The sequence below is a fragment of the Pleurodeles waltl genome, chromosome 9, assembly GCF_031143425.1.
Source record: "Pleurodeles waltl isolate 20211129_DDA chromosome 9, aPleWal1.hap1.20221129, whole genome shotgun sequence".
In the NCBI taxonomy this organism is placed as follows: Eukaryota; Metazoa; Chordata; class Amphibia; order Caudata; family Salamandridae; genus Pleurodeles; species Pleurodeles waltl.
Window position 1 is genome coordinate 843,089,682 of NC_090448.1, and position 26,120 is coordinate 843,115,801.

Here is a 26,120-nt window from a genome sequence, read left to right on the forward strand (position 1 = left end):
AAGAAAATGATTCTCCAGAAAGGAGCGTGAACTTAAGAAAGCATGGTTCAATGTGATAGATAGGATACGCATCATGTTGCAGTTAATTTTCATGATTGATCTCAAGCTTTACAGAGGGATTGAAGGATGCTAATTGCATTTTGAGCCACAGTCTGCAGTTGGTGAGGCAGATTCTCAGCATGAGGGTATTAAGGCGGCGAGACAATCTCCGGTCATTCTCACAATGGGTGGATGAAATTGTAATCTGTTGTGGTGTATTCTGATCCCACAAATTAAGGTGAACATGTTGGTGGTGGTAGTGTAAGAGCCATGATACAACTGTGCAAAAGAGAGTAGGTCCTGAAGAAAGCCAAATTGTCCCCGTTGGGGCACACATAGGGGGTCATTATGACCCCGGAGGTCGGCGTTATTATGGAGGAAAGTACTGCCAACAGGCTGGCAGTACTTTTCTCCATATTATGACATTGGCTGTTTGGCTGAAGCCAAACCGCCAATGCACCACACCGACCACCACAGTGGTAATGACCTCCAGGCTGGAGACTTCAATCTCCAGCCCGGCGACCGTCACTTGCCCACCTGCGGGATCATGACTCCGCCTACCGCCATGGTTTTCGTGGCATCCTTACCGCCACAAAACCATGGCAGTAGGCACTATCAGTGACAGGCAATCCCTTCCCTGTGACTGCTAGGGGTCGTGCCTGTCCACCTCCCCGGGATTCCCCCATCCGCCCTTCCTCTCCTGACCCCCCATTATACACACCCCCTTCACACATGCATACCCACACCCATTCCAACATTCATCCATGCATGCATACATCCATTCACACACACATCCATACACACTTACATACATACACGCAGACACGCATTCACACAACTCAACATGCATGCACTCACACCCCCAAACATGCACACACATACAACATGCAACACACACTTGCATACACGCATGCACAGACATACACACACACCCCCACACACACACAACACCCCCTCCCCTGTCAGAGCACCCGACTTACCTTCAGTCAGGGGGTCCTCCGGCAGGAGACAGGACTGGGCGCTGCTGTCAGCAGCAGCGCTCGCCAGCAGAACACCACCAGGCCGTATTATTCTCATAATACGGCCGGCAGCGGTCTACTCGTGTGGTAGTCCTGCTAGCAGCAGCGCCACCTTACTGCCATGGCCACAGCCGGATTCCTGCCATCCTTCTGGCAGAATTCCGGCTGTGGTCATAATCCGGTGGACTTCTGGTAGCTGTGGCGACGGTCTTTTGGCGGTCGTCGCTGCGGCGGTAGATGGTTTTTACCGCCGGGGTCATGATGTCCCCCATAGTATTGGCTGAAACATGTCGACCTTAAGTCAGAAGTAGGAATACATTAGGTCTCATGGACATCATATACTTTTTTTAATCTTGTCCAAGGGCACAACTAATAAAGGTACACTAGAAAGTGGGTGTCCTTCAACCAATTTTATATCTCACTTTTTTAGTTTATGCACTAAACACTTTTTTATGTGCACAGTACCTTAACAACAAACTTGGTCCACTGTAATATGGTGTGGAAGCACACCCCTGAGGCATTAGGCACCCAGGGTGAGACCCCTATGATGAAGCATGCCACCAACTAGGTTGGAGGGAGAGGGGTCTTTTAAAAGAATTAAAAGAGTCCCATAATACACAGAGACAAGTTTTAGATGATATCAAGTGGTGGCAATATACCCGCTTTCATTGTTGTGGATATGAATTCAACTTGGAAAAATGAGTAGCAATTCCTCTCTTCTCACTCTCTCCTTTGTTGGTTTATATAATACTCTTTTACACCATCATCAGCAAGATTCTTGAGGTATTTGATCATTTATTGTTATTGGTCTCTTCCAGCTCATCAATGAAATCCTCAGATGTCTCTATCCAGGCAGTCCATCTGTTGTCAATATTTTGTCATTTTGGCAGTATCAAAGGGAGGTGGTGGTTTCAGGAAGGTAGCAGCATTGTAACTGTTCATGGAATTTACTGATACTGGACTGGAGCGCTCTCAGACTTCATCTGCCAGAAATCAGGATCTGTTCCTTTCACACTCCCATCCTGTTCATGTGACGTGACCTGCCACCCCTGGGAGTATTCTTTTAAACTGTCCATTAGCAGAAAGGCCTTCTGCTGGGCTTCTTGTTACTGGGGGAATGATTAGCTCTGTTAGCAAAATCCAGGCACTTCTCTTTGAGTCACCTTCAGTAGCAGCATGATGACTCTCTTTAACTTTAATCAAACAGATTAACTTTTCACATACCTGAACCATTTTCAGGCTTCTTTTTGCTCTTGTGACACCTGGTAAATTTGGCCTTGCAGTGCTTCTGTTTACAGCATTATTGGGTAGTCTGCCGTCGCTAACTGCAGCACTTTCAAAACTGTATAACTATATATTGCATTTCCAGGTTTTTTCTTTTAATTTTGAGACGTGTAGTCTTGTTTACTTCATCAGAACACAGGACTACAAGTCCCAGAATTCAAAGGAAAAAATTAGGGTCAAGTTTACTCTCCTCTCCGGATGGCAATTTCCTCATAAACGTAACTTTGTAAAAACAGCAGCACCAAACACAATATTTAGCTAACGTTGCTTCCTACCAGAACCTAAGGCTCATTGTTAAAACCTGCAATTTTTATCGCAAGGAAATACAGAGTGAACTGCTAATAAACAATGTTTTGAAAAACATTTCAGGAAAGTTAGCATAACATTTCAAAACTGTTCCTCTGGAAAAATACTAGAGTGTATGCCCATTTTACTAATTCTAATGCATGAAGAATAAAACAATTCTAATAGTCAATCCATATTTAGTACATTATTTCTCAATTAATAATTTCAATTCATTGGTTATTATTCATCAAAATACATTTTCAGAGACATTTGTTATTTAACATAGAACAGTAGGTGGATGACACCATGTCAGCCACAATTTAAACATGCACATTTTAGTTTATCTAACAATAAGTTTCTCTATTTAGGCCTTTTAGTACACATTGTTTTACAATTTGGTTACTCATTTGTATTAATAATATTTACTCTCTAACACAACTCTTAACATGGTGACCATAGCAATGAGTCTCCAGGCCCAGCTGGCTGAGTAAAACTACCTGCATTGGAATGCTGATGCAGCAGGATGGAAAAGCAGGAAGGGAACAATGATGGCAGTAACCTATTGCGCAAAATGAGCCTGAGGAGCTGTAATGATGCTTGACAAATGTATTTTTGTGTAGTGCTGAGGAAACCAGCACTAAAGTGTGTTAGTCTAACCACTTTTGCGTAGTACTTGACAGGGCTGAAATAGTAAAAATTATACCCTTTTTCTTACATAGTGCTTAACCACACAGTTTTGCTACTGCTAAGTGTTTTAAATAATAAGTGTTACTACTGCCCAAGTTATTAGTAACCATGACAATATGGTTTGTCATTTTGATTAGAGAAAGTGCTACTCTCTCTTTCGCAAACACAAAAAATATGCCCAGTGGTTGTGAGAGGCTCACTGATAAGCCCTTGGGACCGTCCCGTATTTTGTCTAAATTGGAATATTTGTAGATTTCGTTGATGCCCACATCTATGGTGATATTGTAATATATACCAGCGTTCACACATGTTACTGATGTTGGAGAAAACTGGTGTTAAGTATCTAAATGCTGGGCATAATTCACCATTCACCTTACTTTTCACTGTGGCGCTGCCTGTGTGGTACCGAATGCACCATGGTGCCTTTTATTTCTCCTTTAATCTAAGGAATGGGGTGTCGACATCTTCAGATGTCCCCTCTTCTACATACCCCTTTTCCCTTTCTTCGTTACATGTGGCGAGGAGGTCTTGCTCTTCCAGTCGAGGTACCAGCTTTCCACTTACAGTTTTGTTTCTCTGTCTGTGTAATTTACGGTCTCTCTTCCCTTCCTTACAAGGTCTAAAACTCTCAAAAAAACTTTTTGATCGTTGTACCAGCAAAGCCATTTTCCACCTCCTTTCGTACTGTGGTGCTGCTTTTTTTTCCCTTAAGTTTCTTCTCTAAGATATTGTTCACTACATGGCATACAACATATTGGCTAAGCGGGATGTGTGTGTAATTTGTAGTCCCCTGAACAATCTAACCATTTGTACAAATTCGTTATCAGCACAAATTTTTTCATCCTCACCCCATGATGTCTGTCGCCTGCTCCCCACCTCTTCCTGTGTCGCTTCCCTCTGAAGTATTTGCATGCCCTTCTTCACTTTTATTTAGATAATTGTCCTCATCCGAAAATAGTATATACATTTTATTTGCATGTACTATTATTATTATTGTCAATATTATTCCAGGAACTGGGGTACACATGGCAGTCAACACTGCAGGCCACTTCCTTTCTTCCTTCTTTCTTCCATGCATTATCCTTCTTATTGATGAGACAATTCACAATCTGTAGTGGCTCTCAGGTCATTACCCGGAGTCTCAAGTGCAATCCTTATGCTGCTTTCCTAATGTTCCCTCAGTGGTCTTCTGAGTAGTGTAGCATGAGCAGTCCTATGAAGAGCTACGCCAAGACTCTCTTGCACCTTCTTACTCCAGTAGGGGGTGCAGCATGAGCAGTCCCGTCAGTGTTGACTTACCTGGCTGGTCGATCGTAGATTGTATCTCTGCAGTGGTGGTGGATCTTTAAGCGCATTGCGGGGGCTGTTGGAGATCTGTTGGTCCCGCAGCCTTCTTGGTGTGTGAACTGTGGGTCCAGGATGTCAGCCCCTCACACTTGGCCGCTGTATCTGTTGTCAGTGGGATCTGGTAGGGTCCCTTCCACCTCAGTTACAGACAGTGGTGCCTGGTGTGGGCCTTGACCCACACCCAATCCCCAGGCTGCAGTCTGTGATCTGGTAGTGTTTCTTCTTCAGGCAAGGCCTGCAGTACCTGGCGGTGGAGATAAAGCAATGTCTTTGTTATTTTTCTGCAGTATTGTAACAATAGATCATCTGTCACTTCCAGTGGCGCAACGGTCATGTGGCCTGGTATGTGCATGGGGTGCCAAAACACCACCTCGGGGGGTTTAATTTTGTTACCCTGTCAGGATGCTTCCCATAGCAAACAATGCCAGTTGCAGGGCATCAATCCATGATAGTTCAGTCGCTACACATATTTTTCCTATCTTGTTCTTTAGTACCCCATTTTTTCTCTCAACAGTTCCCGCCAAAGGTGGGTGGTACACGCAGTGCAACTTAAGGGTGATTCCTAACCCTTTAGAAAGGCCCTGAATCACATGTGAAAAGAATCCTAGTCCACTGTCAAAACTTAAAAGAGTCCGTATCCCAAAGCACGGTATTAGCTCTTTTAGGAGGCATTTAGCAACTGTCTGTGCATTGCAGTTCTTGGTGGGGTACGCTTCTGTCCATTTGCTGAACATGCAAACTATTACTAGGACATATCTGAATTTGTGCGTCGAAAGCATTTCAATTAATTCCATTTGAAGACTCTCAAAAGGTCCCTGTGGCTGAGGGATGTGGCCTGGAGCAGTGAGTGTACCCTTGTCTGTGTTGTACTGTGCACAAATTGTGCACTTTTTACACAAATGTTATACACATTGACGAAACTTGATATTGAACCAGCACTGAGAAAACAAACAAATCATCCCATCCTGCACCACATGTGAGGGACTGTGAAAAAGACGGGCCATGAAGGGGAGCAACGTGGATGGCAAACATATCTTGCCATTTGGAGCTATCCAAACACCCTCTTTATTTTCTCTGCAGCCACCCCTCTTCCATTCTTCTAGCGCTTGTTCCCCAGCCTGTTGCTGAACACTTTTGGCATCAAAATACGCACTTTCTTCCTTAGCCAGTGGGGTAGATGGGATCATTTCATAGTCGCACCCACTTAGTGCTATCCTCCTTGCTTCCCTGACAACGAACACATTTCCCATGGAAACGTAATCCCTAGCGGAGGTTTGAGTTGCACATTTCACTATAGCAATCCTTTTTGGCAAAAGTAGCGCCTGCAGCAATTCAGCAATCAACGATGCATGTTGTTTGTGTTGGCCAGCCGAGATGAGGAATCCCCTCATCACCCACAACTGGCCAAAATCGTGTGTTACCCCGAAAGCATATTGACTATCTGTGTAAATGTTTGCTGACCTTCCTTCTGCCAACTTGCATGCTCTCGTAAATGCTACTGATTCTGCTGCCTATGCACTCTTTATTGTCAGTAGTCTTCCTCCTTCCAGCAACCTTTTGGCTGTTCCTACAGCATGAGCAGCCTGTAATAACCCAGTGTGATCCTTAATGCATGACCCATCGACAAACAAATCCACCTCTGTATCTGGAAATGGGGTGTCTCTAATGTCCTGTCTCACCTTCGTGTGTCCATCGACCGCCATAATACAGTTGTGGAAGGAGTTGTCTGTAGTGGGTTCATCAAGCCCATACTCCGTTGGCAGAAGGCATGAGGGATTCACTGTGGTACACCTCTTAATCACTATGGGTGGTGTTTGAACCATTAGAAATTAGCATTTGTGAGGTGTTGGGTCTTAGTGGTAGTCAATAATGTGTCAACTGCGTGTGAGACATGCAACACCAGTGTTGTGCTAGTACAATATTCTCCGATGTTCTACTGCTAGAGCAGCTGTTGCTACTGCCCTCAGACATGGCGGAGGGTCCACCACTACTGGGTATAAGGTGGCAGAATAATAAGCCACTGGGCGGGAGAAGGAGCTGTGTTTCTGAGTGAATACTCCCATGGAACAGCCTCCTTTCTCATGACAAAATAGGTGGAATTCATTGGTGTGATCTGGTAGGAAAGTGCGCAGTTTCCTCTTCAACTTTTGGAAAGCTTCCCCACAATCGATGGGCCATGGTACCTTGTCTGGCACTTTCTTGGTGTGTGAGGTTCTGGAGTGGGCGTGCAATCAGGGAGAAATGTAGTATCCAGTGTCTGCAGTAGCCTGCCCCCCCAAGAAAGGCCCTCACTTCCCTTTGTGTTTGTGGCCTTGGGTATTGTATTATAGTCGCTATTCTGTCTGACAGCAATCCCCTTGATCCTTGGGACAGTTCATGTCCCAAGTATCGCAGTTTGAACTGACAGAACTGTAATTTCTTGTGGGAAACCTTATGGCCCTTCCTTGCTAGGTGACATTATTGGCCCACCATGTCTTGACCACATGTAGTCCATGATGGTGAGGCCAATCCCAAATCATCAATGTATTGTACCAACGTGTACACTCCCGGGAGGCTCAACGATGCTCGTAGTGCATTGGAAAATATTGAGGGACTATCACAAAACCCCTGAGATAGCCTTTCCCACGTTAGTCTTTTCCCTTTAAAAGTGAACGTGAAGAGATACTGTGATTCCCTATGAAGAGGCATGGAAAAGAAAGCATTGCTGAGATCTAGGACAGAGAAATGGGTGGCTGTGATTGGGATGTTGGATAGGATGGTGGCTGGATTTGGAACTGCTGGGAATGATGGTATGAGTGCCTTATTGAGTTCACGCAGATCTTGTATAAATCGGTACACCGGGGCCCTATCGGGCCCCTTGTTGGCCTTCTTCACAGGGAGGATCAGAGTATTACAGGAGCTGTTTCATATTTCTCTGAATATCCCCTTCTTCAGGAGGTCCTCTATTACCTGGGCTATGCTCTCCTCCCCCTCTTTAGCTATTTTGTATTGAGGTACCTGTGGCTGTGATGCTCGGGGGCACAGTGTCACCCATGCTGGAGGGTAGTCCAATATCCTCCCCACATCATTTGGTCCCTGTGCTGAGACCTCGCTAGGGACCAAGTCTTGTAACTCTTGTGGGAGGCCCTGCACTTGCACTTTCTCTTGGTTATCGCAACTCATAAATGCATGTAACATTATCCCATTCTCCTTACTTTCCATAAATACCCCTTCAAGTGAGCAGCTGATGGTACACTGTAACTTGCATAAGAGGTCCCTTCCCAGCAAGTTAACTGGGCAAAGTCTACCAAAGATGAATTGGTGTTTCACAATGATAGCGCCTACTCTACATTTCAGTGGCCGTGTTCACAGGTTGTCCTGTCATTCCTACAGATGTCACAGGTGAGTAGCGCACTCTACACATTTTTTGGATTGATTGATTGACTTGTGTTCCTGATAGTGGTGCATCTGGTATGTCGGATGCTTTCAGCATTGACCTTGTTGCTCCTGTGTTCACTAAGAATGGTACTGTTTTACTGAACTCTGTCCCATCTACATATGGACCGTCTTGATCCACTGATATTATCGGACCCGTGGGGTATTTGTCTGGAGGAGGCATGTATGGGAACCCATTCTCCTCCCTGTTCCACTGTTCATCACCGGTCCGGGATGGCGGTGGAGGTTGAGGTATCTGTGGCCTGTCTTGGTATGTGCTGTTGGCAGAGGCATCAAATATATTATCAGTGTAAGGCGGGGGTTGTGTTCCATGTTGTTGTGTCAGCTGACTCCTACCTCTCTGTCCCCTTGCTAAGAGGGGCATTGTTCTTTACAGTGTCCCTGCTTGTTGCAGTGAAAGCATGCAGTGCCCGGAGGGGGTTGAGAGGATGCTCGTTCATTTTGCCCCCTGCCCCGTCCTCTACCCCTCCCCCTGCCCTTGCTACCACTGTAGAACCGCTCCTACGCCACCATGAACTTAATCTTGTCTCTTTTTTTCTTTTATTCATCTGCCTCCTGCAGATGTGTTTGATAGTCTGCACAGTACCTGGCTGCTGCTAACACCTTATCTATAGGTTCCTGTTGGCAGCATATGAAGGATGTTTGTAAATGCGTCTGAATGTGCTGTTGTAAGCCATATACAAACGTAGTGACAAATGCTGGCATCGCCTCCCCTAGTAGATTTTTCATCTCACTGCTTTGCTTGTATACCTGAAGGAGATGATCATAGTAACTGTTTACACTCTCATTCTTCTCTTGCTTTGTATGTATTATTTCTGACCAATCCACCTTTTCTTCTTTCCCTTTACGTATTCCAGTACCTTTTTTCTTGCCTTCTCTACTTCTTCTCCTGGTATTCTCCCTTTTCCCCTCTGTGGCTCCTCTGTTGGCCACCCCTTCACTTTCTTGCAATCCTTCCATAGGTCTCTTGGTACTATTATATTAAACAATGTATCCAGGTCTTTCCAAAGTAACCTTCCCATTGTCACTATCCTATTCAATTCTGTGTACCACTTGTAGGGTTCCTCTTGTAATTTGAGAAAATCCTTGGTGAATGAAAATAAGTTACTTCGAGTCCAAAGTATATGGACGTAAGATGGTGTGGGATCATCTTCCCCTGTAGATAGCATTGGTACTTCTCTTAAGGGCAGGATTTATACTGTCTCCGAATCTGTTCCTGCTTCTAGACCCGTGATAATCTGTGTTGTGTTGATGCCCTCCATCAACTCTTTCCACTTCTGTAACTTTAGCACTGCATAGTTCAATTTCTCTATCAATTTAGCATTGTCCCAGGAATGCTACTCTGTGTCTGTAAAACGTAACTAGGAGGTGTCCCAGCTGTACTCCTGTGGCAGTGGGCCTGTGCTTTTGGTGTGTTGTATGTATTTCTGGTGTATTTGAGGGGCCTGGGTCATTAGCTCTGCTTGTGCTAGGGTCATTATTTCTTCCCTGTGTACCCTGGTATTCTCCCTTTCCATTTCTGCAACTGGTATTACAAGAGAGCTGTGCAGCGTATTCCCCTTTGACTGGGTGTTTGGTATGCTGTCTTTCCTGCTCCCTGGCGCCGCTGCAACTTTTAGAAGAAAACTCATCAAAAGGTAAATATTGTGTTGAGTGTGGTGTGCATAGACTCATATGTCCCAGTTCACCTTCTTTATTTCCTCAATTCCCATGTCATAATCTCCAGAGGTATCTTTGAACCTCTGCATCCAATTTGTTTTTAAGAGGGATGGCACTTTGCCTCCTTTTCCCTCACCCTCTCTTAGTAACTGTTCGCTAACCTTGCTCATTTTCCGTGCAGAATGGGCTGTTTCCTCTTTAATTTCCTGCAGCGACAGACGTTCTGTTGCAACTCTGATTTCTGTTCGTTGTGATCCCTCTTTTACTAGGAACTGTGCCAAGGCACGGGCTACTGCCTTCTCAGCTGAAGCCAGCTGAGGAGGTTGTGTCCCTGACACTGAGTACTCGAGCTGTTCCTTTTTATCAGCAACAACCGTCTTGTTGCTATTCCCTAGCCTCCCCATCAGTATGTCTTCTATGAATGGGTCCTCCCTGTCCTCCTCTTTCATCCCATGTGTACCTTGCTCCTGTGATTGTGCACTTACCACAGAAAGAGATGGGAATGTCCCCTCTACTTCAAGCATTTTTTTCTCTCCAACCCTCCAATTTTTCTTTCCCTTTTTTCTCTGAGTAAAATCCTTTTTTCAGTTCCAACAACTCTTTATGCACTTTCTTCTTCACATCGCTAGTCGTATGCAAATCACGCAACACTGCATCCCACATCCAGAATGCATCCCACTCTAAGCTTCTTATTTTCCTCCCTTTAAGAATCAGCATCCGTCACAAATATGAAAACATATTCATATAATAGGTGCCATTTTTAGAAAACTGCAAGTCTGATCTTCTGGCCATCAACTTATGCCACTCGTCAAGAAACAGTAATGTGTGAAGCCCTTGTTTAACAGTGACTTGATTTGCTGGGGAATCTTTCGGGAAAGGTGACAGAAAGGTAAAGTAAGAAGTTCAGAATTCCACACCCTTGCAAACCTGCCCAAAAGCAGTTGGCGGCTGTATGGAATTTAAACCCGGCCCAAATCCATTGGGGTTGGTAACACACAGGTGAGGCAAAGGTGGTGAACTCTACACACAACCACAATCAGGCCAACTTAACACAAAAGCGGGGGCTAGCCCTGAACCGTGACAGTCCCTCCTACCCTTTGCACTGGAAACTCCTAACAGTGGAACAATTTATTACAATTGCAAGGTGGCAAAATATATCTAATATCATGTCTGCTGTATTTTCAACATTGCGGTCTCTACAGGGGTCATAATTATTGGTCCTGGTATAATAGCAGCCTAGATCCATCAGTTTCTACAGTGTACCAATATACCCCATTTTATTTCAACAGCCTCTTCTACCAGCTACCCACTCTCATTTTCAACTCATCCATGTCATAAGACAGTGGCGATAGTCAACAGTACAGCACACCACACCATATCTAGTACAATCAAGAGTCACGCATATTCACACGCCATTCGAAATAATGCACAATCCACCGTTGGCACGCAAGCAAACACAAATCTATGTAGAACAGACAATAATCACAGAACATTCAATGCAATCAATAAAACAAAAATCATCAAGGAGCCTCCTTCCCACTATACTGGGGTGGCGAACTACCACCCCTTCTTGCCAGATTATTCCTCCCCAGCCCCTCCGGCTGGGGACCCAAGTGCCTTGCACCCCAACCCCTCTGGCCACTGGTGTCACAGCTCGTCCGGCTGTGACCCTAGACAGCTCCTCCAGCTGTCTACAGCATGCAGCCCCACTGGCTGGTCTTAACCACAAAGGACGTCTGTACCAAATACTAAATTACAAAGAAAAAGGACCTAAGCACTGAAAAGAAAAAGGGGGAGAAAATGTTCTCATGAGAAAGAAATGATGACATTAATACAGAACCCCTGAATCCGATGAGTGGCGTATGCCATCAACGGGAAGTGCGGAGCAGCCACTGGAGTGGGGGCTGAGCTATCGGCATGCCAGTGAAGGCAAATGAAAAACATAACAAGAAAGAAGAGCAGGCTCAATGGAACAGAAACAGTCAATATCATTATGGTACTCCATCTTACTCTACCATCACCCCCTTTTGAAAAACAGACCAAACAACCCACAAAACGGGTGCCAAGAAGGGCAAAATGAGAGGCGACCAAAGAAGTGACTGATACTTACGACAACCCAGCTCCCTGTCCAGGAGTGGCCTCTGCGGCACACAGTGGGAAAGCCACAGGTGTGGCACCCCCTCCCACGCAGAACCGGGAGCCGGGCCAGGGAGACCGTCAATCCAAACACTTCATTCTTCACCAAGATGTGGAAGCAAAAGCAGCACAGCACAGCTCAGCTCAGCTCAGAAACCAAAGACCAGCCTGCTCTTCTAATAAGATAATGTAATTTATTACGTGCACACGGAGACTGATCAGCCTGAAAGACCAAGCCTGAACAGTCTGAAGAAGGAATTAATACATGATCTTTTGTGCTATCAAACCACAAAGAAGTTTGTATTTAATTGTTTTTTGACATTGACGTATGATCATTTCTTTAACATTGTAAAAGGTTTTACCGTTAATTCTTCCTAATACACCATATATAGTAAAATAAACACAGACAAGGAAATTACAGAATATGTCCTACATGTCTAATATTGCATGATAAATTTTTCTACATTTTTCTAAGAACGGCAGGTACACAGGATAGTACATTTTTAAAGAAAGATTGCTTCAGCCAGCATGCAATGATATTTCATGGTGGCTGTTCTAATAGCAAGCCTTCCAACATAATGCGTTCCGAGCAACAGTAAAATATCAGTAACCATAGTTTGTGTAGGTCATTAGTTGTTCAACAGAAACAGGCCTAGTTGTCATTGGGTATCACAGGGCCCAACATGCCCAAAATGGGTCGGGGGAAATGTGATTCTACACCGTTAAATGTCTCTCCCGTTTTGCTGCTAGCAATGGCTCTAGAGGGAAGACCAATTTGACCAATCTTAGCCGATTAAGCTCTGGGCCTTGCTAAATAGGAGCACAGGATGAAACAGGCAGGTTGTTAGGACTGTTGATTTCTGTTGTTGCAGTAGATCTATATTATTTCAGTGTGGGTGGTTCATCATAACAGTTGCTCCACCAGTGATTTTTCTCATGCTGATTTTCTGTTCTGTTACTTTGTTATATTTTGTTTTGTTTGAATGGTTATAAAAGGCTGTCTCCACTCCAACCCTCAAACCCCAACCCTATGGGGCTTGGTAAGTCAATTTTTAATTACTTGGGCCATCCACTCTTCCCCTTTTAAGGTCTTGCTTGCACAGCACATACTCTTTGAAACCTTTTTATTTTCTATCAGTGGGCATAGAGACAGCTTACTGCTTGCCATTGGTTAGCTTCATTTTCACTCTCATTAGCTTGCTTCTCATTGACCAGCTACTGTAGTCTTCCTTCCTCTTCTTGGGTTAGTCCCTCACCTAAAGCACAGATGCCTTATTTGTTTCCTTCGATTGCTTCTGTTTTCAGGTACTACTCTTTTATCTGGATTTAAACATACTACCAGACTGTCTTTTTCAGCTGATTCCCTTGTGTACCTCTCCCTCCTCCATTTGTGTCCCATCTGTTTGCTTGCTGTCACATACCCTTTCTCCTTCTGTTGTGTGTCCCTACGTTAGTTGTCCTTATTGGCTTGCACCCACCATCCTTCTCTCCCTCTGTTATCTGTGTTGGCTTGCCACTAATCTCCTTCCCTCTGTTCATTCTCTGTGTTCACTTGCTCCCCTATCTTCGCTTCCCCCTTTTCTTGTTCATATTGGCTTGCCCATACACCCAAGGCCTCCCCCCCTCCATTCTCCATTCTCCATTCTCCATTCTCCATGTTGGCTTGCATCACTTCTCCCTTCCTCCATTCATTGTCTATGTTGTGCCCACCCTCCCTACTTCTGTTCTTTGTCCTTGTTGGCTTGCCTCTGCCCTCCTTCCTTCCCTTGTTGGCTTGCCCACACTCTTTATCCTTCCCTTTTCCATATTGGCTTGCCCACTCCTTCTCTTTATTTGTTGTCCATGTTGACTTGCCCCACCCTCTCTCCTTCCCCTTATTGTCAGTGTTGACTTCCTCCCAAATTCCCTCCCTCAGTTTGTTGTTTGTGTTGACTTGCCTTCACCATTCCTCCCTCCATTTGTTGTCCATGTCCTGTCCCTGTCAATTGTGTGTGTCGCCCTGGCCTCTCTCTCCATCCCTGGTCCATGTTGGATCCTTTACCCACCATAACAAAGAAAAAGCATGATGATACGGCTGGCCACATCATAGTGTTTTCCCCATACCCTCTGTGTTGAACCGCACTCTGTGTTACATCTCACACTGATCTTCCTTTCTCCAAAAAATAAAGTGTGCTATGACACGGCCACCACTGGCTGCATTACAGTGTTTTTTCAACTTTCAACCATGCGGTACACAATTTGCAATGCCGTACAACATGGCTAAACACACTGACAAAGCACATAACTCACTTAGCTAAGACCTATTAGCTTTGCTAATGCTTGTTCCATTTTGTAAGTTTCATGAGCTATGCAACCATTTTTCTGAGGCTACTTTGCCCTTTCCATAGCCTCCCTGACTTCAGAATACTCCTACTTGCAGTTTTGATGCTGCTTCTATTACTTGGCTGACATGGGTATTAGGGTCATGCAAGCCTTGCAAGCCTTACTTCCCGCAGTGTAACACTTTCATTGGCTGAACCCCAGTCACTTCAAAGGATGTGTCTGCCCTGCCAGCAGAGGACACACTAACATTGCACTGTTCATTATACCTTCATAGCATTTGGTCTTTTTTTTTCCTTTCAGCCTGGTTAACAAAGATACATTTGCATGGGTATATCTACTTGTGCAAATCCACTGCCAAACCTAAGCAAATTCTCTGCTTTTTTTGCTATTCATCATTTTAGAGTAGAGATCTACACATAGAAGTAGATTTATGAGTCTCCACCTCGACTGAATTTACAACTGTAAAATGTCTATTAATATTAATAACTTTCCACATATTTCTGGCCATCTCCAACAGAAAGCAGTTATCTCCTTTTAGGAAAATATAGAAAAGGTCAAATATTTTAATACATTGTTTTGAAAACTAAGGTTATCTAATGTAAAATAATGGAAAAAAAAATACTCACATAGTACTACATACAAAATCAACATTGGTTTAAATTGCAATTTCATTGAAATATATTCATATTTTAAAATAACCTGCCTGCCAAGTTGTAACCGCTGTGGCCATTTCGACATCCCCGCTGGGCTGGCGGGCAGAAACCAAGTTTCTGCCCGCCAGCCCAGCGGGGATGACGGCCGCAACATGGGTGCCGGCTCCAAATGGGGCTGGGCCAGGGGGCCCCGCGACTTCCCTTTCTGCCATCCTTTCCATAGCGGTTCCTACCGTCATGAAAAGGCTGGCGGGGAGGGGACTCGTAATCCCCTGGGCAGCGCTGCCCTGGAGGATTAAATCCGCCTGGACCACTGTGGCGGGAAACCACTTCTGCCGCGGTCGTAATACCCGAGATTGCACCGCCAGCCTGTTGGCAGTGCAACCTCCAAACCAGCCCTGGCGGTCTTTGACTGCCCGGGTTGTAATGAGGGCCTATGTCTTGGACACTTCTTTAAAATCAAAATCATCCATCACCATTATCACTTTTATTTATATTTAATTTGTGACAAACTTGGCTGTACGGTTTGTTTTAAAATAATTCTATTATTTTTTAGATTTTTTAAACTAAGTTAAAATAGTGAATTGAATTTTGTAGTACATGAAGTAGTACCACTGAAGTGCTGATTTACATACACACACAATCCCTTTTGTGAATCAGGCCCAGTGTTCAGAAATACATATTACATTAGATGCTTCTAGTCACACAAATGTGCAGTGCTCTAGCAATAAAAATAACAGTTTACAAGAATCTATGTAAAGTAAAACTAATTGGAAATTGCCTGCCCCTCAACCAACCTCATCCAGAATCGTTCAATGAACCTTCTCCTGATTCCCCACTGATAAGGTCCCCTTCATGTTTTTTTGTTTTTTCTCTTGCCACATTGGTTTTATTCTTCATTTGCTCTGCCCGATTGAGTGGTATTGTAGTATTTTAAAAGCTGATATATTTTGCTTTAAATGATTGTTTAGTTGTATTGGTCAGGATGGATAGTGTTCACTTGTTCACTGGGCCTTATTACGACTTTGGTGGTCGGGCCACCAAACCGCCATGTTGGCGGCCCTAGAAGGATCACTGCACTGGTGGTTCTCAGACCGCCATATTACGATGCAAACAGACAGGACTGCTGCCCTTTATGCAAAAAAGGTAGACCATCAGCCAACCACAGAGCCTATTACAAATACACAGTCGCCGTGCCAACCTCCTTGCAGCAGTTTGCCAATTAGCAGTCGACCACCGCGACACACATCCAGCAAAGTAACAAACAAATGCACATTGACACACATTAGTCCAGGTGGACACACCTGCAAATCACAATATAAAACACACCCCTTCACAGACCACAATCCTTTGCATTTGCACAGGGAGCCAAAGAACTCCAACCACAGTTTATTGAATTTTTCGTAGATTAGGCAACGCTTTCTCCACCATCACATAGAACAAATTGCACACACTTTTGTCCATTCACTCCCTATTGCACTTCCCCTGTTAAGTAAGTCCCTGTCAACCACTTTAGTTGTCCACCATGTCACATTCCAAAAATCCCTGCTTTTCATAAGATGAGTTGAGAATCATGGTGGATAAAATCATAAGATTAAAAGCCACAGTGGTTTCCAGCAATGGAAATGTGGGACAGGATAGTCGACTGAAGGAATGCTGTAGGTACCACCATGTGCACAAAGGAGGACATTAGGAAGAGGTGGAAGGCCCCTCAGGGGCAAGGTCTATTCCCTGATCTCCAGGCAGCAGCTGGAGACCAAGAAGACTTGTGTTGGCCCTTCCAATGTCCCATTAAGACTCTTTCCCTTGGAGGAGTGTGTCTTGGCCACCCTGCATCCCGTGGGCTTGACAGGAATAACTGGGGGACTGTAGCTTGGAGCCTGGCAAGTTACAACACAAACACTGTGACAAAACTGCAATGTCATGTATGCTCACAGTTCAGCCGTTACCACTGTCTTGTTCATTTACCTCACCAAAATTCAACAGCCAGGGTATCTGAGTTTTAGCACGGTCAATGTGTATAGTTGGACTTAGCATCACAGCTACCAAGGCACATCATATGCCATTTGTCCAAATGGTGCCTGGAAATCTCATAATACCAAAAACACATTCCAGGATTTATGGTTTGTCCCAAAATGTAAATGTGAGCTCAAACCTAAATGCAGCCTGTGTACAGATATCTAATACCCAACATTTGCCAAGTGATTTGGAGTAGATGGAGTGACATTACTACAACTCCCAGGAGGCCCTATTTCTCTAACTACAAACACCAGCCTAGTGTCCACTTGGCCCAATACATCTGTTAGTGAACTCCCAAATGATGTTTACTCACCTGGGAGGATACCATATGCCAAGTGTTGGGAAATAGAGGGTGTGAGTGACCTGACTGCCCTGTTTGTCTAACTCCAACCACCAGCCCAGTGATCACTTGGCCCAATACATCTGTAAGTGAACTTCCACATGAGGTTTACTCACCTGGGAGGATGCCATATGCCAAGTGTTGGGAAATAAAGGGAGTGACCTGACTGCAACTCTCAGGGGGAACTATTTCTGTAAGTCCAAACAACAGCCCAGTAGTCACTTGGCCCAGCACATCTATAAGTGACCTCCCACATGAAGTTAACTCACCTGGGAAGATACCATTTGTATAGTGTGTGTAGAAGAGAGATTGACACGTCTGCAACTTCCAGGAGGCCCTGTTTCAGTAACTCCAAACACCAGCTCAATAGTCACTTGGCCCAATATATCTGTAAGAGACCTCCCACATGAAGTGTGCTCACCTGGGAAGATATCATTTGTATAGTGTGTGTAGTAAAGAGAGTGACCTGACTGCAACTTTCAGTAGGTCCTGCTTCTGTAACTCTAAACACCAGCCCATTGTCCACCTAGCCCAATGCATCTGTTACTGAACTCCAAAAGGAAGTTTACTCAGGTGGGAGGATACCATATTTCAAGCGTTGGGAAGTAGAGAGAGTGAACTGACTGCAACTCCCAGAAGGTCCTGTTTCTCTAACTCTAAACACCAGCACAGTGTGCACTTGTCCCCTTAACTCTCAATTGACATGTGCTCACCTGGGAGGACACCATTTGTATAGTGTGTGTAGTAGAGAGAGTGACCTGACTGCAACTCCCAGGAGGCTTTATGTCTGTAACTCCAAACACCAGCCCAGTGTGCATTTGCCAAATTACCCTTGATTGCTAACTCTCAATTAAAGTGTCAAATATGCAACAAAGTCTTAGGTTTGCGTGCATCCCGCTCAACTAGGCCTCCAAATGGTCAAAACCATGTTTCACTCAAGTCTTAGGGTGAAGTCTGTACTATGGTAGTTACCTGTAGGAACTGTAGGAATTGACTCAAAGTTGCAGAGTGTAAATGTGTTTGTCCAGTCGGGCCTAAGTAGTTTACCCTTCAGAAGTCACATTGGTGTGTAGTGTTTCATTGTGGCTCACATCACAGTACGTGTTGCTGGAGCCTGAGCTTCCTGATGTCAGTAGGCTTGCTTAGTCATTGTAAGCCTTTAGCTGGTAGTGGGTTAGTGTGCAGATAATTAAAATAATGTGTAGTCATGTCCCTGTACTTATCAACATGTGCTTTTAACTTGTGGTGTGTTGACAAATTACACATTTTGTGCTTGGCGTTTCTGACAGGTTTGTACAACCATTTGTGCAAAACCCTGTGTTTTTAATCTTTTGATTTGTCTCTTGCATCCATACAGGTCACCCCCATCACAGGGAGATTTGGAGAGCCATTGCCCGGAAGGTGCGGACTCTGGGGGTCCAGAGCCGGCAGAGCGGGCCGGCGGGAAGACCTGAGAAGCTGGGCCCAGAAGATCACTGAGGTCCAGCTGGGCCTGTCCTCCAAACATGGGCAGGACACACGTCAGAGCCGGACCCCCCTACTGACCTGCATTCTGTCAGTGGCCTAACCAGAGCTTGATGGGCATTTGAGGGGAGCACAACAGCAACAAGAGGGTGAGTACAGGCCATATTCCTGCCTGTCACATTGCCCCGTTGATATGTTTGGTTCGGACATCTCCCCCCTCATGACTGGGGATGGGCCATGTATGACACACAAGATGAGTCACTGTTTGTGTAGCTATTGTAATTGATGCATATTGGTATGCCCTGCCTATTAGCTCAGGTACCTAGGACACAACAGAGTACAGTCCACAAACAATTTGCTCTCCAGGGCCAACACATGGCTGTGTACAATGATGAATCAAGTAATGTTGGTTGTTGTTGTGGGTGAAAGTGTATACAACAGTCCACTACTCCTCAATGTTATATCCCAAATAAAATGAAGTGGTGGATCACTGTCCATGTGTCTGCTCAAGTGAGTAAATTGTTATCTGCCCCACCAGGGACCACATGCCTTCAGTGTGTCACTAGTGCTGGTGCCTCACAATTATCTGTCATGTGAAGGTGGTCATAATACATTTGACAGAGAATACATTGTAGTTTATGTACAGTTGCAGATCAACACTTTTCTTTGGCAAGTTTGGAATGTACATTGACATAATTTGTGTGACATCACTGTTACCAACATTACTTGTGTCCTTTCAATTTTGACCAATTATTTTCACCGCTGTTTCATGCATGGTCTCCCTGTGTACATGGGATGATTTCTATATTCCCTCAGACATATATGCATGCCATCATATGTTTGGAATTGGACACATGTCATGGGGATACATTTCATGTGGTGCCATAGACAGGGGTGTGTCACCATTATTTGGTTGCTCACACATACCTTTATAATTCATTGCATGTAATTTGGCATGTACAACTGCAGTAGCAATGAAGGACATGACAGGTAGGACTACCGTTTTTACATACAATGTCAATGTGCATTTCCATGCCATTGATGTGGAATCATGTAGCAAGTGCTCTGCACAAGTAAAATGGGGAAGGTTTGTTACCTGACTGTAGACATGCATCATGGAGTGACTTACAGTAATGTGGGAATCATATGTGGTTGGCTACAAACCATTCATCCACAGACATCTGGGTTTGAAGGACCAACATGGAGACACTGATTTAGTTTCCCATTGGGCAACATGTTGAGTGCCTTCTATATGTATTTGAGAATCCCTGGACCTCTCTGACATTTAAAGGACTGTTGGCTTCTTCTGATACAATCAGAGTATGTCATTGTATGGGGTACCATCCAAGAGAGGTAATTTCCCTGGGGCTAGCTAATTCATTTTATTGTGGATTTTGGAGACACATCTCCCTGATAATTGGCATATTTTGTCTACAGGGTACATTTCCATGCTAGAAGTTTAGAATATCTGAGCAACATTAGTACAACCTCCATGACTCCATTAGGACAATTTACACATGGTAAAGTGAGCATTGTTGATTTGTTTCTAGTGTGACATGTGTATCCCCATATCACCTTCTTCAGGCTACTGTGCTTCTCTCTGTAACATGCCAGGTTTTTGGACCTTCATTTCTTATTATTGTGGTATGGTGTATGTGACAAGAAATAGATGTATTCATGACCTTGTGTGGATCTGTGGTAATTAATGTGGCATTGGCCTACTATTGTATGACAACAGGTAACTGATGTATGGTTCATGAAGCAAACCATTGAAGGTTATGAGGTCTTTAACCTGTTTAATGGTTACTGTGCTGCACATCTTCACCAATGCAATTGGAGTTGTCTGAGATTCCAATTTTCCTGTGGACAACTGTGAAAGTTCATGTGGCATGCATGTGGTGTGGTAAATGTGGGAACCCCCTTTGATGGAGTGTGTTGCTGTGGCCTTCTTGATGTCATAATAAGGTTTGCTAATCACAGCTGTTGTTCAAGTGTGATCAGGAACATATAGGGCCTGATTCTAACTTTGGAGGACGGTGTTAAACCGTCCCAAAAGTGGCGGATATACCACCTACCGTATTACGAGTCCATTATATCCTATGGAACTCGTAATACGGTAGGTGGTATATCCGCCACTTTTGGGACGGTTTAACACCGTCCTCCAAAGTTAGAATCAGGCCCATAGTGACCTTATTTCTCTTTGTATTTGCAGCATCATCCCAGGCACGTATAGGAGACAGGGCGGAACCAAGTGGGTAAGCATCTGGGCATGGTACCTTCAGATAGGACACCACTGGCGCTGAGGGACCCAGGGGGAGTGCCATGGAGGACACAGGATCAAACTTGTCATCTTAAGATTCTCCCTTCAGTGACTACTCCATAGTGGTGGCAGACCTATCAGGACCTGCTCCTGTACCATCCTTGTTCACCACCCCCAATTCTATTGCCACCTTCCCTGTTGCTCCCTGCCCAGGCGGCTGTGCCCAGTCACCCAAGAGGATGGGTGTCTCCTTCACCCAAGGCACCTCACCCACATCCCCTGTTTCCCCTGCTGCCCTAAGTGAGGAGGCTATTGACCTTCTGAGGAGTAGCTCTGTAGGGCAGACTACCATTTTGGGTTCCATCCAGAGTTTGACAAGCTAACTTTAGCAGACAAATGTGTTCCTGGAAGTGATTCATAGTGACATGGTTGGCCTACAGAGATCTTTTCAGGCTCTGGCCTCCTCACTGATGGTAGCCATCCACCTCCCACAATCCTCCCCCACCACATACCTCTTCCCACTCCAAATTCATTATTCCCCTAACTGTTCCAAACACACAGACACATCTACATTCACTCACCTCAACACACACAAGCAGCACTCATAGATACACAAGGCACACCGGCACACAGGCCCTCAACAGCCACCATTTCCACAGACATCCCTACACCCCCATTGACCCCCACACCACAAACACCCTACCAATAGACACTACAATAACACCCAGTGTCACATCTACTGCACTTACCATAAACCCAGACACCTCACAACCCACAGACCTACACACATCAGACATTATACCCCCATATACCACCACAGCAGCCACAGACACATCCACCACATCAACCATATCCCCAGATACCACCTCAACATAGAAAGACACATCCATCAAATCCACCATTACATAAACATCACACCAACACAAACAGACACATCCACCATACCCACAGACACCACCCCAACAAACACATACACATCCACCACTCCAACATCACCATGCACCTCCACCTCACAACTCCAAGACACGCAAATGCCCACACACACACATGTAACAGACACCACCCCAACACAAGCATTCCTCACACATGCATACACCAGCAGCATCAACACCTATAGACAAGGCCACCACTCCCTCAACCTCCAAGTCCTCAACCCTTTCTGATGACCCTATCTGATTTCACAAAGAAAGTTTCCTATTTGACCTTGCCCTTTTCATTGTTACCTCCATCCCCTCCCAAACCCAAGAGGCCCCTACTCACATCCTAACCCATCCCTTTCACATCAAAGTCCTCCCCTGTCACACCGCCCCCCCCGGCAAGCACTCACGCCCCTCACCGAAAGAAGAAGCCCACCGTTCTGAAAAACAAGCCCTCCACCCAAGCCCACCCATCCCAAATCCAACCCCACTCCACCCAAGTATGATCCCTGAGGTGCCTGCATGCCCACCTGATGCCCCTTCCTGTGAAGGTTCCCTTGTAATTATTGGAATCAAGCTTGAGAACAGTACTGTGCACGGACTAATATTGACTGGCCAGTGGACTTTGATCTCAATCATTTGCGTTCAATAAACCCAAGTTGCTGTTTTGTTGGATACACATTTGTTCTGCCATTAGTTGTCTACCTTTTTGTTGTTCCTGAATAATTTGCATTGTATGCCTAAGGTTGGTGTGTGTTTCACCCAGATTGCTGATCCATTTGCTGTTGTTGGCAAAATCTGACTTTGTGGGCAGTGCTGGTGTCAGCCAGGACAAGGGTAAATGTTCACTGTATGGATCTGTGGGTGGTAATCCAAGAGGGGTGTCATTGCATTGTGTTACCTTGGCTATGATAAGTATTTCATCTTGGGTTTGCCAATGTCAGCATGTATGGTGTTAGAACTGTCACCCTGATATGGATTGTCCATTTGTGTCATGTGTGGGAGCTAGAGGTTTGCTTATTCATACATGGATGGTGTTCAACTGTGCTATCTTCCTTTACACTTGGCTGCCCATGTGTTCATTTTGATGTGTGTACCTTGCAGCTATTTCAACTACATGTATTGCCCATGCTGATACTCGTGTATTTGCTTCCTTGACTTGCAATCAAACATTTGACAGATTGGCTTGTCACTCCGCTCAACTATTGTTTGTCTCCAGATACATGTAGGGCCATTTCCTGTCAAATGGTGTTTTAGGGACTGTGCAAAGTGAAATGTGACCCAGGGCAGCATCCTTCCAGGAGTGCTCCTGACGCCCATCCCTATTGTGCAGGTATTGTTTGCATTGTGCACTTTGGATGTTTGTCTCACAAAATACTGTGCATCCCATCGAACTTCCATTGTGTTGCAATGTGGCTGAAAGGTGTGGGTTGATTATAGGAATGTTTGGGGGGGGTTGCATTACATGACACATCCATACATACGTGTCTTCAGTCTGATGTCAGTCCATGGCATTTGAGCCATGTGATGGTGTCAGTTGAATTGGTAGGTGTGATGTTGATGTGGTGTTGCTGTTATGTGACACAATGTTCTGTACATTTCTCTGTCCCTGTGCCTAAGATGAGCAGATGTGTGATTTTGTGGAGTGTGGTGGTGCAGTGTCAGTTATGTGCTCAAAGGGGGCATTTTATGGCTGTGAATGTGCCACTTGTTGTGAATGACTCCGACCCGGGACAGAATGACAAGTCTACTTGGTCTACATAGTGTGACCCCCATATCATGTGGATGAAAGCGTGATAATCAGTTGTTGAGCTTAATGGCACAGGTTGGTGTGTGTTCTTACCATTGGTTGCATTCACTGCGGCATGGATTTTGAGCTCCATCTATGAGCAGCAGCGGCAGCAGATGTGTGATCGGCTCCATGGCAGCACAGAACGTGTAACGCTGCCTGCAGGTGACTTCATTCCTATATACTTTCCATTTCTGCCTGTTGGATCATGGTGGTTGGACCGTCACGGTCACATTGGTGAAAGGCAACATTATAATGTGCCTGGCAGAAACACTGACTCTGACGGCCTGATTGGTCTGACTTGCCACTGCGACAGCCTGCAGCGGTGGTCTTTCCTTTATGGAACCTCATGCATCATAATACGGTGGTCCAACCGCTAAGCCAAGGGCAGTTGGGCCACTGCCATGGCGGTCCAGGGACCACCAAGGTCGTAATCAGGCCCTTTGCTAGTATACGATATGTGAACATGCAAAATAGACTAAATTTGATTAAATTAAATATCTAGAGGCATATTCTTTGCCTATGTCCTAGATCACTCCCAATATTGTATCACTCTCTCCCTGCTCATGGGCTATACCTCATATAGGTTGGAGATCCATGCTTTATTCATATAGGCCAGACACAGACACATGGTCAAGTCACACCATGTGCATGCAGGAGGGAACTAGCAAGAAAAAGCATGGCTTTTCTGAGGGTTTTAGGGTCTCTGTGCAAGACATGAAAACATATACAATAAATTAAATAATGTTGAATTTAACATTATTTAAAAGTAATGCCATGTTAATACTTAGTAATTGTTTTAAGTGTAAAATAAAAAATTTATATTTAATGTATGTAAAACATTCATTTAACCCCTTCGCTGCCAGGCCTTTTCCCCCTCCTGTGCCGAGCCTTTTTTTGGCTATTTGGAGCAGTTTGCGCTTAGGCTCTCATAACTTTTTGTTCACATAAGCTACCCACGCCAAATATGCGTCCTTTTTTTCCAACATCCTAGGGATTCTAGAGGTACCCAGACTTTGTGGGTTCCCCAGAAGGAGACCAAGAAATTAGCCAAAATACAGTGAAAATTTCGTTTTTTTCAAACAAATGGGAAAAAGGGGCTGCAGAAGAAGGCTTGTGGTTTTTTCCCTGAAAAGGGCATCAGCAAAGGGTTTGCGGTGCTAAAATCACCAACTTCCCAGCTTTCAGGAACAGGCAGACTTGAATCAGAAAACCAAATTTTTCAACACAATTTTGGCAATTTACTGGGACATACCCCATTTTTACGATTTTTTGTGCTTTTAGCCTCCTACCAGTCAGTGACAGAAATGGGCATGGAACCAACGCTGGATCTCAGAAACCGCAACATTTCTGAAAAGTAGACAAAATTCTGAATTCGGCAAGGGGTAATTTGTGTAGATCCTACAAGGGTTTCCTACAGAAAATAACAACTGAAAAAGAAAAATATTGAAATTGAGGTGAAAAAAACATAAATTTTTCTCTACGTTTTACTCTGTAACTTTTTCCTGCAATGTCAGATTTTCGAAAGCAATATACCGTTACGTCTGTTGGACTCTTCTGTCTGCGGAGATATATATAGGGCTTGTAGGTTCATCAAGAACTCTATGTACCCAGAGCCAATAAATGACCTGCACCCTGCAGTGGGTTTTCATTCTATGCCAGGTATACAGCAATTCATTTGCTGAAATATAAAGAGTAAAAAATATATTTCAAGAAAACCTTTGTGTTTCCAAAATGGGCACAGGATAAGGTGTTGAGAAGCAGTGGTTATTTGCACATCTCTAAATTCCGGGGTGCCCATACTAGCATGTGAATTACAGGGCATTTCTCAAATACACGTCTTTTTTACACACTGTCTTACATTTGGAAGGGAAAAATGTAGAGAAAGACAAGGGGCAATAACACTTGTTTTGCTATTCTATGTTCCCCCAAGTCTTCCGATAAAAATTATACCTCACTTGTGTGGGTAGGCCTAGCGCCCGCGACAGGAAACGCCCCAAAGCGCAACGTGGACACATGCAAATTTTTGAAAGAAAACAGAGGTGTTTTTTGCAAAGTGCCTACCTGTAGATTTTGTCCTCTAGCTCAGCCGGGACCTAGGGAAACCTACCAAACCTGTGCATTTCTAAAAAATAGAGACGTAGGGGAATCAAAGATGGGGTGACTTATGTGGCTCGGACCAGGTTCTGTTACCCAGAATCCTTTGCGAACCTCAAAATTTGGCTAAAAAAACACATGTTCCTCACATTTCTGTGGCAGAAAGTTCTGGAATCTGAGAGGAGCCACAAATTTCCTTCCACCCAGCGTTCCCCCAAGTCTCCCGATAAAAAAGATACCTCACTTGTGTGGGTAGGCCTAGCGCCCGCGACAGGAAACGCCCCAAAGCGCGACGTGGACACATCCAAATTTTTGAAAGAAAGCAGAGGTGTTTTTTGCAAAGTGCCTACCTGTAGATTTTGGCCTTT